The sequence below is a fragment of the Cornus florida genome, unplaced genomic scaffold (genome assembly GCF_030987335.1).
Source record: "Cornus florida cultivar Cherokee Brave unplaced genomic scaffold, ASM3098733v1 CherokeeBrave_3.0.0_Hap2_Chr02, whole genome shotgun sequence".
NCBI lineage: Eukaryota > Viridiplantae > Streptophyta > Magnoliopsida > Cornales > Cornaceae > Cornus > Cornus florida.
In genome coordinates, this window is record NW_026775572.1 from 5,734,574 (window position 1) to 5,755,729 (window position 21,156).

Sequence of the window (21,156 nt, forward strand, 5' to 3'; positions counted from 1 at the left end):
AAACATAGAAGATAAAAAATAAATAAATAAATAAATAAAAATTCAATTCATTAAGAATTTAGATAATAAAATATGCAAATAATCCAAACTCTAAAATGATACTTCCAACACATATCAAAATGTTAATATCTGAATCCAATATTACACAATGCTAATCGCATACACATCAAAATCCCAAAAGAAATCTGAATCCAAAAAGGGAGCTAGATTGTAATCAATGTGAAACCTGCAAAAAAAAAAAAAAAACAAAGAATAAGAAAAAATGAGATTAGAATTTGAAGATTGAAATAAATTTTTAAAAAGAAGTTTAAAAAACTTGATATCCTACTGTGAATAAGATAATCCTTCGGAATTAAGTGACTTGATTTTTCTTATCATATCAAGCAATTTATAAAAATATACACACACAACTTACTATAATGTATTCAATTTGATAACATATAGACAGATAAAGAGTTGAGCAACACAGCTATATAATGTTTATAAGAATTTTTGGCTACCATGGACTCTTTAGCATGAAAGTTGGTTTGTGTGGTCAACCTCTAGGTCTAGAGTTCGAAGATTAGTAGTAAGAGAACTGAGCAAAGAAAATACCGATGCAAATTTTACATAATTATGCAAAAAACATATTATTCATCTTATAATAAGCCAAACCTTCATAAAAAATCAATATCCTACTATGTAGAGGTGTAGGGAAAGAAAGAAAGAAAAAAAAATCCCGATTTGTACTAGTAAAGGCCCTAAAATCTTAAAATTTCATTTGAAGTAGCTGGGAATAGGATGCGGATTAGAAAAGTTTTGTGGACAAGCCTACAGAGCAAAGCAATATCATATGCTCGACATTCACATGCAGAGAGCTATGCTTGTGGTGGTTGTGCTACTGGGGATTCCTATATCAATCCTGGCCTACTCGAGATACATTCTCACTAGTTGTAGACAAGACTTGGCGATTTCAACGCACGCATGGATATATGCACGTTAGTTGATTCCTAGCATTTTTCCCTTATGGCATCCTCTAATGCCAACTCAGGTTCTTGCAGACTCAAAATAACGTAAAGTCGTTGATGATAAACATAGGTTTTACAAGCTTAGTTTATGTCTTGCTTTGTTAGATTTTGGTTTCTAGAGTTGGCTTTGGCAACAAAGGTGCCTCTGAAAAAAAAATAATAATAAATAATAAAAACTCCCTTTAATAAAAAAAAATACGAGGGAAATCAATTGCAATACTTAACCGTCTAGATTGGAGATTTAAATTCTTCAGACATACTTAGTATTTTTTGTCTCCCCTAATTTTTTACTAAAGGCAAAGTGGCACCAATTTTAACACATTGCTAATTCTCTTCCCAACTCTATATCCTCTCGAGTTAGATAAAATATCCTATGTTGTTATAGGCATCATTTGGTGAACTCTTAAAAAGGCAAGGAAAAGGTCCGCATGCATCATGCCATCTGATGAAAAGGGAGAACGCTGAACCTAAACTTTTCAAAATGTACATACAGTATTTATTAATTTTTGTAAGCCATCCTTTGCAAAGTAGAATTTTGGTTTCATGCAGTAGGGAAGAAAATGTTTTTAAAATTTGTTGCCTTCTAAATTATTTTTAGATTTTTTTTTAATATATGGCATATTTAGAATTAAATACATCACATAGCCACTTTATTTTGGAATCTCTTTTGTATTGAGATTTCTTATGCTTAGATATGTTGCAGTTGTGTAAAATATCTGACATTATGATTCAAATGTAATTTATGAAAAATTATAATTTCCTTTACATATATATCCTTACTCATCATGAACTAAAATAGTATGATGTTATAATTGTGAGATATATATTTTGTAATTGGCTTTTTTCGTTATCAAAATAAGTCCGATCGAGTTGTAATTTTTTGGTTCAAAAATTTCAAAGATTGAAGATTGGATGCGGATTTGAATAAGAAAGTCAAGTGTTCATTACTACACTCTGAGATAATAAGAAAGATGCTCTAAGAAGGTTGAGAGGTAGTGAAAATAGTTAGGAAGGTTTCTAGAAGGTTCGAAACAAGAATAATTGCAAAATATCGAAAATTTTCAAGACTGCCCATCTTGAACCGGTTCAAGAGGGCTGAACCGGTTCAAGAATCTGTGAGATTCAGTACTGTCCATCTTGAACTAGTTCAAAGTGGCTGAACCGGTTCAAGGTCTTCTAGCAGCACTTGAATTTTAGTTTCTTTTTTGCTGAAAGTTTCCTTTTCGATTCCAACTTTCTTCCAAGTCCTGTACACGAAATTTATCATATTTTCTGAGGGATTAGGATTTTCAAAACTCTATATAAACCATGTCATGTACATTGGTTGTGAGACGGCTTTAGGATGAATCAATTCTATATTTTGAGAAAGCCTTTAAGAGAGGAAAATTCAGAAAATCAAATCTGATTATTCTGAATTTATTCTTGAGAGCACACATATATATTCATGAGAGATTTAGTTGTAGTATTCTCTATCTCATCGGAATTAGAGCTGTATTGAAAATTCAGATATTCCGGATGATCAGCAGGAGTTAATTCTTCTACAATCAAATTCAGATCTTGAAGAACAGAAGTAAACGCAGTCACACTTTGGAAAGGTTGGAGTATTCGTGGAGTGCTGTCTGATCTACCTGCTACTCTTCTACAAGTATCAAGTGTAAGTCTGAAGTCAAGTTGCTGTTGAATGGGGAGTCGCAAAGCTAGAGGATCGTCAGCGGTTGGTTTGGTGTAAAATGATAGGGTATAAGCCAGAGTCAAAGTTTGGTATACTTTGTTTCAAACATAGTGGATTGGTTTACTTTGGACTGCATAGTCCACGAGATTTTTCTCATGCAAACAGTTGACGTATTTTATCAACTGGGGTTTCCTCGCTAAAATTCTGGTGCAATCTCTTTAACTCTAACTTGCTTTACTTTTCATGTATTTGTGATTGTGGATGTATGTTTAAATTGGTTATATAATTTAATCAATCATAAATTGAGTAAGTTGACCTAATAATCAGATCTAGGTCATTAAAGGAGTTGATCACAATTAAAATCAACTAACTGTTTCCGCACCCCGCGTAACTCTTGTTTCACAGTAATCATTTTTGAGGAAAATTACTAGTATGCAATGCAAGAACAGGAAGCACGACACCAAAACTTGGTAAGGCAAAAAAGAGACAGAACATTTATGTAACCAATATCTTTTGGAATTTAATAAAAAGGAGGCAAAACATGTTAGCAAACAAATATTTTTTGGCATTTAATGAAACTGAGGCACAATAAAAAAAAAAAGGAAAGCTACGGAGAAGACTTACTTGCTGCAACCAACCTCATGCATTCATTAATTTGATGTTACACTATGAAAGTTTTCCACACAACTAAAAAAATTATTTTCCAAGGATATGTTCAATTTATTTAATCTTCATCCTTTTTTACTAGTTAATGCTATGTTTATTTAACATTTGCTTAACATTTAGTTATTATTTCGATGATTACTACATACATACCTATTTATCAACCACCAACTGGGTTATGAACCCTACACCTTCTTCCTTGGAGTTTGCCAGAAATATCATTCCATTTAAGAGATGGTCTAAGCATATTGTTGTTCGTGGACTGGAATAGGAATTCTTGCACCATGCAGCCTAACAATAATTATCTAACAGGAAAAGTTCACATTTTACAAAGATTTTGTTCCAACAAAATGGTTGAAACCTTGAAATACACAAGCCTCAAAGGAAAAACATATATATATTTTTTGGATCTCAATGCAATTCTATTTGAATATGGTCATTTAAAAAATTTAAGCTGATATTCTAAGTTCATCAAATATGAAAATTGAAATTTGGAGCATTTGTCAAACATTATAGATATGGAATTGAAAGCCCTCCTCTGCTACAATTTTGATAAAAGAATTTGGAACATTTTTCATTTTCTTTAAACCAAAGAATTCTAGATTTTTGGGCAAGCTCTACCTCTTCCAGGTCCAAAGCAGACTCAAGCTCATTCAACTAAATATCTTTTAGTCTGTCAACCTGTCTGTGAAGCAGAAGGCTAGGCCTAGCTTTTCTTTTCTTTTCTTCAATTTTTTTTTTTTTTTTTGATAAGTAGCTAGCCCTAGCTTTATAAAAAAAAAATTCTCATCTTTGACAACCTTCAACTTCTTTATGGTTGAATATTAGAGTAGTACCGATACTGATGTTTGGGTGATAAAGTATATGGTGTGACTGAGTCTCGAACAAAATTTACCATCTGTATGCCTAATTTGTCCGTGATGAAACCCTTATCTTTTTTGGTGGATGGGGAAGTTTTGCTGGAGATGAATGGAGAGAAATTGGTAGCATACAACTCTAAAGAAAGCACATTGAGGGATATTGTGGTGCATGGCATTACAACTATGTTTCAAGCAAAGCAGACCTATGCGGAAAGCCTTGTCTCACCCAATTACAACAATAAGATTGGGAGTAAATATAGAAGGGTTGAAAAATGAAAAAGTTACCAGCTAAATAGGTACTTTATTGTATTTTGTACTAAATATTTTCATATATCCACACCACACATGCCACCACAATATCTAATTCTCTAGAATCTGTATAATACCACACATCATCAAACTTAGATTGTTGATTAATTGTATACAAGTAATTTTTGGTCTTTTCAAGTTCAAATTTGACTATACCCGTTTTTTATGGAATTGTGTGAGAAAAGCTTTTTAGCCAATTCTAAATATATATATAGTTAATATGTTAATAGAATTATTAGCCTCATTGTTGAGTCCCTAGGTTAGATTATTAAAAAATAGTTGAACATATTATTTATCCATTACTTATTTAATTTAATTCTATTGTAGGCTTTGTAGCCCTATTAGTTTTGTCAATATACCCAAGTATCTTGACTCTTCAACACCTAGAAACTGGAGTAAATAATGTTTGTTCCTTGTATTTTAAGGAGACTTTCTATTCTAATTTAATTTTAAAACCAATATACAAGGCAAACTTTAGCAAGCACTAGAATAATAACGCTATTTTAAGAAACTAAACATGATTATCAATTAAAATAATTGTCACCCCTAAAGTACAAGATTTGATTTAATTCTTTGGAGAGTTATGGAATTAGTGTGATCTTTTACAGACTTTAGATCGATTTCTTGAATCAATTACTCTGCCACAACACCCTATGAAGTAGATTACTGATTGATGTCGTGCACCAGATGAAAGTTAGGCCTGAGCATAATAGTAAAGTCCCAAGAATATTAGATCTTTATTGCATTATGCATTTTCTTCTGCAATTAGTGTATTTCGAGATGTTCCATCATAGTGAATTATAGTATTCTTTCTTCTTTTTTAGCGTTCATAAACTTCTTGACATGTAAACATTACTAAACAGTTAAGTTCATCAAGTAGTTCCTCAAAATATTCATGGCTCTTCCTAAACAATTAGGTCTAGAATGATATAGTTGCAAATTACTGATTCTCTCATAGACTCTTTGGCATAGAAGTTGGTTTGTGTGGTCAACCTCTAGGTCTAGAGTTCAAAGATTGGTGGTGAGAGAACTGAGCAAAGAAGATAGAGATGCAAATTTTACAAAGTTATGCAACAAACACATTATTCATCATATAATAAGCCAAACCTTTATTGTGCTATGTAGAGGTGCGGGGAAAGAAAGAAAAAAACAAGTAACTGTTGTTGGACTGGAATAGGAATTATTGTTTCACCCATATTGCACCAAGCAGTCTAACACAATTATCTAACAGAAAAAGTTCACATTTTACAAATATTTTGTTCGAATGGTTGGAACATTGAAATACACAAGCCTCGAAGGAAACACACACACACACACACACACACACACACACACACACATATACATATGGGAAAAATCAAATAACCCCCCTGTACTATTTTTTTCGATCAAATTGCCCCCACTAAAATTAAACACCCCACTCAACTATAAACTATCATCACACTGCCCCATTTCCGTTTAAACCCGTTAACCTGTTGTGAAATGACAACTATACCCCCCATAATATTATATGAAATTTAAATACAAAAAAATGTACTATTTGGATGCAACAAAACGCGGTCGTATTACAAATGCCCATAACTTCAAAATTTTACTGAAATAATTCATAGTACTAGATAATAAACGCGCAAACAATGGAAGAGTTCACAGAAAATGATTTTCCATATATATTAACCTACAAATACAAGATTTAATGTTTCTTCATGATTTTCCTGATTTGAGCTTCTTCATGTTTCCAAAGATGATCAACAGACCACTGGCGTTTACAGTCACGCCGTAGACGGTTAAATCGGTGAGGTTCGGCATCCAACCGAGCAAGACTCCGGTGAGCTTCTTGAGGCTGTTGATGCAGGTGAAGTAGTGGAGATTGGAAGTGAGTTTGGAGGGGAAATGAATTAGTGAAATGGGGCAGTTGATGAATGCGAGATTGGTGAGGGTGGAGAGAGATTTAAGGGCGGTGATAGACATTTCAAGATCGTCAGAGCAGTTGGAGAGGCGGAGGGATAGGTGGCGGCGGAATGGCTTGGAGGCATCGTAGGCAATGGCGTTGTGGAAGGAGGGTTGAATACAGGGGTCTTTGGAGATAGGGTGTTTTTTTAGTATTTTTTTCTTTGGGTTGTGTTGTGCATTTCAAAGGGCATAGTACCATTGTTTGATATCATCATTCGGAATATTATTTCTCACACTAAATCCTCTCTTTATGGCTGCAAAGCCTCCCTCCAGATTTCGCCCCTTCCTTCCCTCCTCTCTCTCTCTCTCACACACACACACACTGTCACATCTCTCCTCATCTCTGGCTTGGTTCTCTCTCTAAATTGCTTTCTTTTGTGCAATCCAAAAGGCATATTGTTTGAAATCCCTTGGAATTAATATTTCTCTCACTAAATCCTCTCTCCTTCTCTTCATCCAAAAATCAAGACCTCTATGAAGAGTATGTGAAGCACAGTCACAGTCCAATAAGCAGCTCTTCTTCATTCGAATCCCAGTACTCTGAAATCGTCAAGAAAAATAATATTCCACAAAAGGAGCTAATTCCAATTGAAAATTTACAAGAAATCATTGTTATTGTCCATGCAATTTATGAGGTTGCTCTGATTTTGGATTTTTTCATATCAGGTCATATGAAAAAATCAAGACTTATTGCTATATGACACATAAGATCAAGACTTTCAGCATTTCATAAGTCAATTCATTTCCCTAATACCCTTAATACGTCACCTCTATGCATGGTTGGTTTCTAGATTCTATGGATTTTGCCGGAGCACCCCGCGCCGGTGACCGCTACATGGACTTGTTTGTGTCTTTGAGAAGATATATACAGTACATAACACACTTATATATATAATATTACACAGAAGAGGATAGGGAAGGGGTATTTTAGGGGAAATTTTTTTTTGATAAGCGCGTATTGGTCACGCGCTACTACTCAAACGCCAGGTTAACGGGTTTGAACGGAAAGGGGGCAATGTGATGACGGTTTACAGTTGAGGGGGGTGTTTAATTTTAGTGGAGGCAATTTGATGGAAAAAAATAATAGAGGGGGGTTATCTGATTTTTCCCCATATATATATATATGTGTGTGTGTGTGTGTGTGTGTGTGTGTGTGTGTGTGTTTTGGATCTCATTGCAATTCAATTTGAATATGGTCATTTAAAAAATTTAAGCTCATATTCTAAGTTCATCAAATATGAAAATTCTAAAAGTAATTCATGTTTTGGCTAGCAAGATTGAGACTTTCTGAAATATGCAGGTGCTGATTAAATAGACAAAGCTTCTGAAAGAAGATAATCATGTTTTGAGCATATATATATATATATATATATATATATATATATAAAGTCAGATTTTAGATTTTCCATACTCTCATGTACGTGTCTATATAGGTACAAATTTTCATTCACATAAGGAATCTTACTTGGTAAGCTTTAGGTAACTGATTGAAAGGAAAAATAATAATAATAGTTTAACGAAATAAATATCTGAGATTGACACCTAGAAGCCAGAAAGGGAAGGAAAAACAAAACCCGATGCTTTATTCTGTTAGAGAAAGAAGACGGCCAGGGAAAAGGGAAAAGGGAAAAGGGAAAAAGGAAAAGAAAACTAGAAGAGGAGATTTGTGGATTACGGAATTTCCATAGGATTTTTTTTAGGAATTTTAAATACAAACTCATTGTACCAGCAAGTAAAATAACCTTAATTTTTTTAAAATACCTAAACCTATCTAATCATACCACGGGTTATGGGTTTCAAAATCAGGGCATGACAACTTTTAAAAGGTAATATGGTGCAAGACATAGCGGAAAAGGTGAAAGATTGTCAACTTTTAAAAGTATTAAGAGAGCCATTTTGTCTATGAGTAGTAGATATCAGTTACACACTTTATTATAATTTTTTTTTTTAAGGCCACTTTTGCTAAGGCTTCCATAACTTTCTTATTTACCAGAAACAAAAAGGTTCAGTTTCATATATATAAACCAGGAAAAAATACTATATTCCAAATAACCTTCCATGCATTTTCATTCAAAAAATTTAAATTCAAAACTTATAATATAAAAATATCACCTTAGGTATCTCTTCTAGATTGACGAATGAATACCATATTAGCTTGTGGCACAACCTGTAATTTAAAGGGCAAAAGCACAATGAATGAAAATCGAAAATATGCACGCATATAAATTATAAAGAAAGTAAATATTAAATAGAAATGAGAGCAGTATTGGTTCAAATTTCTTCGCACTTGCACCTCACTCGTAGAATCCCCCAAAATGAAAATTTATTAAAAAAAAATAATAATAATAATAATAATAATAACAATAACAAAATTAAAAATAGAAGACGCTAGAAAAAAAAAAAAATATATATATATATATATATATATATATATAAATTTGAAAAGTTTAAGATTTAAAAAAGGTTTAGAAGGCGAAATAGAGGTTCGATCTAGAAGGATCGATCTGGCCACTGACGAAACCGTATTGGAAGAACATGAAATTGTTTCAAAGAAAGGGTTTACACATCACAATCAAATTGAAATCGTTTCAGAGAAAATCTGAATGTAAGATGTATATATATACATACATATATTTATGTGTACAAAAGAGAATCTATAGTTGAAAATTTGGGGCGAACTTGACAGTCAGTGTGCGAAATTAGGGCTAAGGTTGGAGAAAGATAGATTTAGAGAGAGAGTAAGAGAGTCGTACCCACATAGATAATAGAAGCGGATGAGTCAAAAAAAAAAAAAAAAAAAAAAAAAAAAAAAAACTTGATCGTTGTCTATAAACTAGGGAAAAAGAAAACATACAAGATGATGAGAAAATTTAACTTGAAGTCAAGGATGCCTTAAACGACTCGGTAATTAGTTGAAAATGAGATCAAAACTGAGAAGATGGTGCTTTGTCTTTGGAAATGTAGGGAAGGGTACAAAAGAAAAATCTGGAGCCTAGCACAGTCGCCGAGGTGAAAAATATATTATTTATTTATTTACAAAAATATAATAATAACATAATGGGCGGCAATGGAAAAGGCAATTGGTTTTAGGCGGGAGGTGAAAAAATTTTAGTTTCAATAAAAGGCTTTACTGAAATTAGGAACGGCAATTTGACCTGACTCGCGATTACCCGTCCTGTCCCTTTTTTAGCAATTTTGGAGAATTGTTTAGTTTATTTGGATAGGAATGGTACTTTGATGTGATAAAAATTTGCACGGATTTAGTACGAGGACGGGAAGATGTCGTCCCGTCCCATTTAAATAGGCAAATTACTTAGTACCCTTATTTCATTAATATATATATTTTTCAATATATATTTATATTAAATACTTTATATAACAATATTAAAGTAACAAATGAATTTGATTAGAAGGAAAATTGTAATGGTAAAGAACTGAATATGAGGGGAAAAAAACGAACAAATCTATTTCAATAATAAATAAATTATGGTCTTAAACGGGGCGGTGCGGGTACCCGCGGGATAAAAATGTTAAACGATTGCGGAGATAAAGTGAAAAGTCCCCTCGTTTTTGCGGTTTTGGACGAGGACGGGGGCATAATTTTTAAGCGGTTACGGGGGCGGGAGACCGCGTTGCCATCCCTAAATAAAGGTGATGTAAAATTTATTTTTTCAGATTTATGGGACAAAATACTAAAGTTGTTACAATATAAATAAATATATTTCTCAAATAAATATATTTTTTTTCTTTAATTTCATCAAAGAATTATTGTATCTGTTAATAAAATAATATAATATTTTTTATAATTATCATTTCAAAATTATCTTCTTTTTTTTTTTTTTTAACACTTGCAAGTGGTTCAATATTAATTAATTGTCATGTGGTATTTTTAAGACAAAATTGATGAGGTGCTATCTAAATTTGAACTATTTTATTTATTTATTTATTGTCTGGCGGTGTCAGGTCTCCTTGAACTATTTTCTTTTTTAAAGTTCATTTAAAATCACCTCCCATTAATTTAGAGTCAATGATTAATTTAATTAAATATAATTTCATTTACATATAATAGTACATATAAGATTGAAAAAGTAAGAGAGCTTACTGTCACGGGCTTAGAGATTTGGCGCAGCGGCACGGCCCGTGCGGCACCAAGGCGTTGCTTCAGCTCGCGCAAGCGCCCTGGTCAGCCACCACGGCCTGCCCTCCCAAGGATACATGCTAACTGGTTTCAGCCTGCCATGGCCTCGTCAGGGGAACGGCTCCAGCTCCCGACCAGTTTGTGCAGGGATGGCCAACTCCCTTCTTCATAGTCAAGTCCAAGACTAGCGACAAGCACCTCGAACTGAACCGAGTCGACCTGCCTGAACTCTGAAGAGGTACCATCCTGTGGTCCTGCACGCCCCTTCCCTGGAACCATTCCCAGTCAATGAATGTTCTTAGCCAACCAGCATGCGTATCTTCTATGCTCATGGCGTCCTTAGGAATCGGATCGTGACATTCTCCCCCACCCAAATCCTGCGACGCCCTCGTCGCAGTGCAGCGCTGACTCCGCTGCGTCCAACATTCCAAAGCCTGTCTCCTCCAAGTGGTATGCTCGCCTGCCCACCATCGCTTCCTTGTACAACCCCTGGCTGCACTCGCCCAATGATAGGGTTTCAGGCTAAAGGGACGCCCACTTCTTCGGGACGCAACCCCACGTTATGCCGCCTCCGCGACACCCCGACCAAACAAGCGCCCTCCGGCTGACTTGATACCCGCCCTTCACAACGGTTTGCACGCCTCTTGAACTTGCAAGAACTTTGGTGCGCGCGGCCCTCCGGCCATCCGATGCGCGCGGCCCTCCGGCTTAAAGGACGCATCTTCATGGGGAGATGGAGGCTCTCCTCCAACAGCATTGATTACCCACTGACGCTTTTTCAGTGCACCGTCTTCTTTCTCAAGACCCCCGGATCGACAAGAGGGCACACCTCTGTGCTTTTCCCCAAGTCCTGCTCTGATACCATTTGTCACGGGCCTAGAGATTTGGCGCAGCGGCATGGCCCGTGCGGCACCAAGGCGTTGCTTCAGCTCGCGCAAGCGCCCTGGTCAGCCACCACGACCTGCCCTCCCAAGGATACATGCTGACTGGTTTCGGCCTGCCATGGCCTCGTCAGGGGAACGGCTCCAGCTCCCGACCAGTTTGTGCAGGGATGGCCAACTCCCTTCTTCATAGTTAAGTCCAAGACTAGCGACAAGCACCTCGAACTGAACCGAGTCAACCTGCCTGAACTCTGAAGAGGTACCATCCTGTGGTCCTGCACGCCCCTTCACTGGAACCATTCCCAGTCAATGAATGTTCTTAGCCAACCAGCATGCGTATCTTCTATGCTCATGGCGTCGTTAGGAATCGGATCGTGACATTACGGAGAAGACACCTTCATATGTATATATATATGCTTATATAATCTATATCTATACTATTCCTAACATTTTTTATTTTTTTTTTCACAAAAAAAGTCACATTAAATAAAAACACATAATAATTTAATTCAAATAAATTGAATAGCCCAGTTTCAAAAAACTTTAAACTCACGAATATGTTCATTAAATGTTTTAAATACTATTTTTATGTTTTTTAATTCAAATGAATTGAATTAAATGGTTCAGCTACCCAATAATTCTAAAGTGACTTGCCATTTTCCATTATATCTATATATAATAGTTATTAATATATATATTATGTATAAAAGTGCAAGATGACTCTGTCTAATTTAATTTCTTAAAAAAAATTTAATTTTTTAAAAATAAAAAATCTTAAAATTATATTTATAGAGTGTAACTAATTTCTTAACATTTTTGAATTTTTTTTTTTTCACAAAAAAAGTCACATTAAATAAAAACACACAATAATTTAATTCAAATAAATTGAATAGCCCAACAGTTTTAAAAGCTTTAAACTTACGAATATTTTCATTAAATGTTTTAAATACTATTTTTATGGTTTTTAATTCAAATGAATTGAATTAAATGGTTTAGTTGCCCGATAATTCTAAAGTGATATACCATTTTCCATTATATCTAAATATAACAGTTACTACATTCTAAATTAAATTATCTATAAATATATACTATGTGTAAAAGTGCAAGATGCCTCTGTATAATTTCTTAATATTTTTAATTAAATTATCTATAAATCTATACTATTCTAAAAATGTAGTTAATTTCTTAACATTTTTGAAATTTTTTTTTAACAAAAAAATTCACATTAAATAAAAACACATCATAATTTAATTCAAATAAATTGAATAGCCCAACAGTTTTAAAAAGGTTTAAACTCACGAATATTTTTATTAAATGTTTTAAATACTATTTTTATGATTTTTAATTCAAATGAATTGAATTAAATAGTTCAGCTACCCGATAATTCTAAAGTGATTTACCATTTTCCATTATATCTATATATAATAGTTATTACCTTCTAAATTAAATTATCTATAAATATATATACTATGTATAAAAGTGCAAGATGACTTTGTCTAATTCAATTTCTTAATATTTTTTAATTTTTTAAAAATAAAAAATCTTAAAATTATATTTATAGGGTGTAGCTAATTTCTTAACATTTTTGAATTTTTTTTTTCACAAAAAAAGTCGCATTAAATAAAAACACATAATAATTTAATTCAAATAAATTGAATAGCCCAACAGTTTTAAAAAGCTTTAAACTCACGAATATTTTCATTAAATGTTTTAAATACTATTTTTATGGTTTTTAATTCAAATGAATTGAATTAAATAGTTCAGCTGCCCGATAATTCTAAAGTGATTTACCATTTTCCATTATATCTATATATAACAATTATTACCTTCTAAATTAAATTATCTATAAATATATACTATGTATAAAAGTGCAAGATGCCTCTGTATATAAAAGTACAATACTTTTTTTTACTGTTTCTATACATTTTTCGCCTTTTTTTTTATAATAAAATATATGAAATTTGAAGAATATATCTGAGATGTTATATATTTTTTCTTTTTTCACAATGTGAAATTTGAAGAGATCATGCCAAAGTGACCTTCCTAATATGTACAATATTTCAGTTTTTATGACACACTACATAATTGATACTCCCATCTGAGTAATTAATTGTTGATTGCCCATCCTAATTCCAATTATATTTAAAAAAAATTAGTTAGTTTAATATATCAATTCATATCCTGACATCAATTTCTCCATTAGGGATGGCAACGGGGCGAGTTTGGAGCGGGTTTCCCTAAATCCCGCCTCGTCCCTTTTAATTTTTGTCAAGTTCATGCCCGCCCCGAGACTCACGACGGGTTGGATTTTCATGTCCAGCCCCGCCACGTTGGGAAATACTGTGCCCCCGTGCCCGCCCCGCTAACAAATTTTTTTCTCCCACTTTTTTGAACTTAAGCTCCTGCTATTTAAATGTGGAAGCCTGGGAATGGCATAACATAAATGAAATTATGTATCCCAAAAAAAAATTAAAAAAAATAACATGCACATAACATAATTCAGATAATATAATAAACAAAAATAAAAGTCTAATACAACCAAATCACAAGAAATTCAAGATCCAACTTCCACCATAACCAAAATAAAAGCAAATTTAATACCAAGTTTACATCCCAAATTAGGATTGTAAGAGATGAGTAACTGGGTAAGCCGCTAAAATAAGTTATTAATATTATATATATATATATATATATATATATATATATATATATATATATATATTAAATATAGTTATGTGTTTAGCGGGGCGGGGCCCTAGGATATATATTCTGAACTCTTACTCGCCTCATGACCCACGACGGGTACAAAATTTGTATCCATGCCCACCACAACGATATAAAAAGTGTTCTCATATCCGTTATTAACTGGGCGGGATAGGGCGGGGCCCTGGCAGGGCGGTAAAAATTGACATCCCTATTCTCCATCACATCAAGAATTACCTTCTAAATAAATTATCTACACCTATGCAACATATACATATAAAAGTGCTAAGGCTATTATTATTATTATTATTATTTCTATTTCTATATATTTTGACCTTTTTCTAAATAATGAATAAGGTATTTGATATTCCGTATGTTATTTTTCTCAAATAAAAAGTCTCATTAATTAAAACACATAATAATATAATTCAAATAAATTGAGTAGCCCATCAGTTTCAAAAGTTTTAAACTCACAAATATTTTCATTAAATGTTTTAAATACTATTTTTATGGTTTTTAATTCAAATAAATTGAATTAAATAGTTCAGCTACCCGAGAATTCTAAAGTGACTTACCATTTTCTATTATATCTATATATAACATGCATGCAAGCGTGCAAATGCATCCACAGATTTCAACATCTTTTATTTGTATTGCTTCTTATTGTTAATTTTTGTAAAATTTGTGTTTTTACTCAATCATTTTCTGTGCGATACACTGTTATCATCTCCTTCATAAAATTGGTGTAGTTTTTTTAATTTTTATTTTTTATTTTTTTATGGAAGTTGCTTCAATCAAAGTGGATAAGTTGAAAGGTGATTACTTGGCTCAACTCTTTATTTGATTCTCATTTTGCAAATTCAATTTTTAAATATGAAATGAAACTTGACTAATAAATTAATAATAGTAGTTTGACATACCCACTTTCTCTTGTTTTGTGTATTTTGGATTAATCAATAGCGGTATGTTGGTTTTAATTGACATCATTTTAATTAACATTATTTGTGTGTCTTATTCTTTATTATTATGTTTCTCTTTGTTCCACGAGTGTTACCATAGAACCATGTTTAATTTGTTTTATTGTAAATTATTTTGAATCTTTTCCTTTGTTTTGTGTTTTTTTTTTTTTTTTGAAAAATTCAAGGAGAAATAAGCTTGAATTGATTTCCGGTTCGACTATATAGTAATTCTACATATATATGGAAGCATAAATAAAAAATTGAAAAATTGATTGGTTTGGTTGGTTAAATTGAAAATTTTATACATTAAAAATTGTAATACAAACTTTTACTTTAGAGCTTTGGGGATTTGAAATAACAGTGTTAGATTGTTTCAAACCTTTGATATATTTTTTTTTATACCAATTAAGAATTCATTTATAACTAATTCTAAGACCAATAATTCCCTATATTTAATCATAAGCATTTCAAATGCGTGAAGCTTTGTAATGGTGAATTGTGTGCTTTACTGGGATGCAACAAACGTTTAAAAGGGATGAGTGATGAACCATTGAGGTAAGATTTTTTCTTGTATATGCTCCTAATCTTGTATTTTTGTACGTGGTGTAACTTCTTCGAAAAATATTTAATTAACGACTTTTCAATGGTTCTTACAATGATTTCATTCAAAATACTAGAAGGTTGATAATAGTGGAATAAATCAAGGTTTATGATCTACTCCGGGTAAAGATCCGCCCGATTTCGATTTGTACATATAGGACAAATGTTCCCACTACCACTTATTTTTGCTATGACTTTTTTTTTTTTTTTTTCTCAATTCATTTCAAGTTTTTCGCCAAACATTTTATGTATTTCTCTATATTTCATTTCTCGATTGATTAAGAGTTTGAATGTACGATTGTCATACCAAATACTTTATTTCTTCTAACCTGTTACCCTTATTGGATATAAGCGATCACACTTCATTTTCTAAGGTAAAACATATAAGGAGATTCGTCATTTTTCAATTTATGAATTTAAAATATTATTTTAATTGGTATATTTTTTTGTAGTAAAATCATTATAATTGCTCTTCAATTTTGGTAGGTAATTCATATGATAAGAGTTAAAGTTACTTTTTGTAAGACATTGTATGTTACTTGAGTGCTTTTGAAAGATGATTAACCTTGTTCATCTAATTAACTTTTAAAAATGTTTAATTGTTTTGTTGATTGGTTTTATGTGCTATATATATTTGAATATGATGGAGAGTTATATGATGGATAACTAAATTTGGCAATGGGATAGGATGTGAAAATCTAGCGAAGAAATGTGTTAATAGTGAAGAGATTGAAGCTAAAGAAATCATATTCGAATTATATTATAGTATTATAAATAGAGCTAAATATATATTAACAAGTTTTTTTTTTTTATTTGATATTCATTTATTACTTGTAAGAATTTTTAGTTAAATTATTTTATCAATTATATATATTTTGTTTTCAGACGTAGAAATAATTATTTTTCTTTATTATACGATAAATTCAACTATAATTTTCATATATTAAGTTAAATGTGATTATATATCATATGATATATAATCATGTACATAGCACGTGTCTTTTCCTAGTACTTATAAAAGTCAAAAAACTTTTTATTATGAAATTCAAAGAGACTACAGTTAAATTGATGACACACTAGGTGAGTATTTAATTATATTTCATGAATGGGATGTTAATTTTTTATTTTCTCTATAAATTTTTAATATTTTTAATCAAAATATGAAATTTGAAAAGGTTTATTGTTATAGAATTTAAAGAGACTACATCAAATGGTCTTCCTAATTTCAATTAAATTGATTACACACTTAGTGAGAAATTAATTATATTCCAAAAAATAGGATGTCGATTTATTATTTTCACTATTTTTTAATCAAAATATGAAATTTGGAGAGTTATTTTGTTATGGAATTTAAAGAGACTGCACCCAATGACCTTCCCAAATTTCAGTAAATCAGATTTTATAGCAAACCAATCATATTTTATTCTCTTTTAATCTTGTGTTAAGACCTAGTGAAAAGTTTTTACCACTTTTTATAAAGACACCTCCTCTTTCTCACAATTAGGTGTGACAAAATGGATCACAACCCATCAATTCACTCATATTCGTTCGCTTTTTAATGGCTTTGGATGAATTATATTTAAAATGGGTTAAAAATGAGTTGAGTAGTTTTTAACCACTTAATTTGAGGGTCAATATGAGTTATTCAACCCATATTTATCACATAGTAAACACAAAACACACATCTATTATATATTGCACTCAACTCATTTCTCTCTCTAAAATTCTCACTCACGATCCTCTCCCTCTAAATTTGTCTCTCATCAATCCCCTTTCTCTAAGTTCCTCTCTTGAAATTTCTCATTTTTCCTTCACTTCTTTCTCTCTCTCTCAAACGAGTGGAGAGTTTGAAATTGTATTTTTTTATTTGTTATTAAATAAAATTTTAAACCTTTCGAAAAAAAATAAAAATAAAATAATGTAAATTTTTTTAAAAATTAGAAAAATAAAAAATAATAATTTAAAAAATAAATAGTTAAAAAATAATAATTAATGGGTTCACGGGTTATAATGGGTTGACCCTATACATTTTTGACCTTCCCATTTTTAACTCGTTCTGAACGAGTTGAATATGGGTCTTGACCCATGTTTGACCCGCCTATTTTCAACTCAACCCAAACCCGGCCCAGCCCGCCCATTTGCCACCCCTACTCACAATCCATTTTATTAGGTCGAGTGTATTTATTTAATTTAATAAATACTAAGAATCATAATTGAGAAATTCCATAGTTCTTCGAATTTTGTATATTTTTTAATTTATTACAATATATATATATATATATTATTTAAACTTATTTGATTTAATAAATACGAAGAACCTCTTCTAACTCAAAAAAAAATGCATCTATACTATAAAATGATAAAATTGGTGCAACTCAAACCAAATGGCCTAGACCAAATTTAAAATTGCTCAGTGAAATTATATTTATATGTGTCTCTTCATCATTGGATACAACCATTTATATGTGTTTATTCATCACCAGACACACTCACTATAATAGGTTGCAATGGTTCGCATTGAATAAGTTATGTCTGTTGGTTTTGAGTTACATCTTTACATCCCACAACTAACATATTTAAAACTATTAATATATTTAGAAATTTCAATTCATTATTCTCTATCACTTCTATAACTGAAGTGAATACATTCATAATTTATAATAACCTAATACATTTAGAATTACTAATTAATCAACAACAAACAATTAGCCACAATTTAAAATTCAACAACTATATATATATAAATAAATAAATAAATCATCTAATAAATTGATAAGACATAAGAGAATTAAGAGTGAATCATATGATTAATAGTTGTTACAAACTTCTAAGTGATTTGGATTGAAGAATAATATTATATTATATATACTGTATAATTTAACATATAAATAAATATATATAATATAATGATTCGGTTCAGTCTAGTTCAGTCCTAAAGGACCTCAAACCGTGACAAAACTGTATTTTTACGGTTTCATAAATTTAGAACTGTGACCGAACTAAACCATTAGCAAACAAAACCAAACTGTCCGATCTGGTTTGGATTTTCAATTTAACCGGACTTTTGTGCACCCCTAATTCTACCTAAAGTCTATTAATATTTTTAACAATATACTTGACTCAAATGGACATACGTGGAATTAATATGTTATATTTTATTTATTAATATTTATAGGTTTTGTTTCATGTTGGGAGGGCTTAGACCCAACCCATATAAACTTATTTATACACCCAATTTATAAAAAATAATTTATTTCTCCATTTAGATATGATGTAGGACAAGTCCTCATTGTAACATTCTCCCCCACTCGAACTTGGAACGCTTTCGTTGCAATTGGGCAACCCTGCCTACCCGAGGGCATGCCCGAACTAGCTCCTTATATATCAAGGATTGGGTTTGCCTTTGATACAAACTGGAACAAGTTGAGTGTTTCACGATCCGACCAAAAAGTTAAACTGTTAGGTGCGGCTAACACCCAACCTATATAAACCCATTTACTTACCCATCCAGATCGACCTAGTGACAACAACTAAATCTATTTACTATCTTTTTAAAAACTTATATTATTTGCTCCTTTACCACAGTTGATGACTCAAAGGAACATAGGTGAAAGTATTACATTCAATTATTTGACATATACATTAATAGAATTATATCTCTAAGAATTAAATCATGAAATTAATAATAACTAAAAGGAAAATTTACAATCAAGTCCTCCTATTTAATAGAAGACAAATAAATCATAAAAATATTATTGATGAACAATAAATCCTAACTTTGAAATATTTTTTTCATTTAGTTCCTAAATTACTAAATATTATATTTATATACCCTTACTAAATACAAGTGAAATTTTGGAGTTATAAATTTATTCAAGAATTGGTATATGATCAATATTACTTATTTCAATAAGTACATAACAACAAGGGTAAATTACACAGACATCCCCTGAGATTGGGTCATATTACACCTATATGAATATTTTGGTTTTAATTTTCACTCATATTTGAAAGAGTGGTTTAGTATTTCATTTATACCCCAAATATTAAAAAATATCAATTTTTAGTATTTTGAGGTGTTAAATGACTATACTATCCATTTGACCCATTGTTGACTTGGAAAAGATTGTTTGAATTTTTTTTTTTTTTTGACAAAACTACCCAACATAAGCTCCATCACCACTAAACATCGCCACTGCCCAATCCTACACCTCTATCGTCGCCACTGCCCCACCCTACACCTCCATCGCCGCTGCCGCCACCCAACACCTCCATCGCCACTGTCCCACCCAACACCTCCATCACCACAACTCCCACCCAAAACCAAACCCAAAATTGTAAAACCCAACTAAAAGCCAATCTATCTCACTATACGTTCCCAAACCAAGCCTACAGCTCGTTATCGCCAACAACCAACGCCGTAACCATCATCGACAGGGAGCCCATCTCCTTCCGTCATCATCCCATTACTTAAAGCAATCGTTAGAAACGGAGCTCAGACATCAATCAATAAACTGATTAGGAAATAGAGGAAAACGGCGACGATAGCGATAGGGATGAAGACAACCAGACGGCAAGGAACGAATTGCCGCCACCGCTACTGTCGCTAACCATGAATTTTGTAGATTGCAGCTCCACCACCGGCGACCGCAGCACCACCATCCCTATCTCTGATACTTCTCGATCGCCAGAAATATCTCGTCGATTTCGAATCTCTAAAGAATCACGATCGTTGATCCTGAAGCCAATATTACCGTAGATGTGGAACAGAGCATCAAAAACCATACGCTGCTATCGTCGATCGTGGAATGATCATCGTCGCAGCCGCCGTGTTGTAGATCGTCGTTATTGAGGCAAATCGTTGCCGCTGCCACATATCGTCATCGTTATTGCAGATTGTTGTTACTGCCGCCGCCGCTGGAAATTGCATCGATGATTGTCGGATCGTTTTTGTGGTGTGGTGTGGTGTCTCGTCATCATTGTTGCAGATTGTTGTCACTGCCACCGCTGCCACCACCACTGAAAATTACGTCAATGGTCGTCGGATCGTTCTGTGGTATAGTGTGGTGATTGTTAGGAAGGTGTTTTGGAACTTTGACGGGGAGAGGGAGTGTGTGTTTTGGAACCTGTGATGGCGATAGTGACTTGAACGACAATGGAAGAGGAGGCGATGGTGATGTGCTGCGGTTGTTTCCCATTTTTTTAGATAGATGAAAGAGAAGAGTAATATTGATTTAGAATATTTGTATTACATAAGGGTATTTCTGCCATTTAAGTTTATAAAAATTTTGTATTAAATTATATTGAAAAAAGTGAGGGTAAATAGGTCAATTCACATGTGTCAGAGTTCTAAAAGCAATTTGGGGTGTAAGTGAAAGTTAAAACCAAAATTTTCATATAGGTGAAATATGACT

General features: G+C 32.4%; 1 long non-coding RNA gene across 1 annotated transcript; it reads right to left on the reverse strand.

Moving 5' to 3' along the window:
• Positions 1–27: 27 nt before the first annotated feature.
• Positions 28–9,440, reverse strand: LOC132293295 (uncharacterized). Its single transcript, XR_009477814.1, has 2 exons — positions 8,574–9,440; positions 28–226 (listed from the first exon to the last, which is right to left on the reverse strand). It is a non-coding gene; the product is annotated as an uncharacterized LOC132293295 (long non-coding RNA).
• Positions 9,441–21,156: the final 11,716 nt, after the last annotated feature.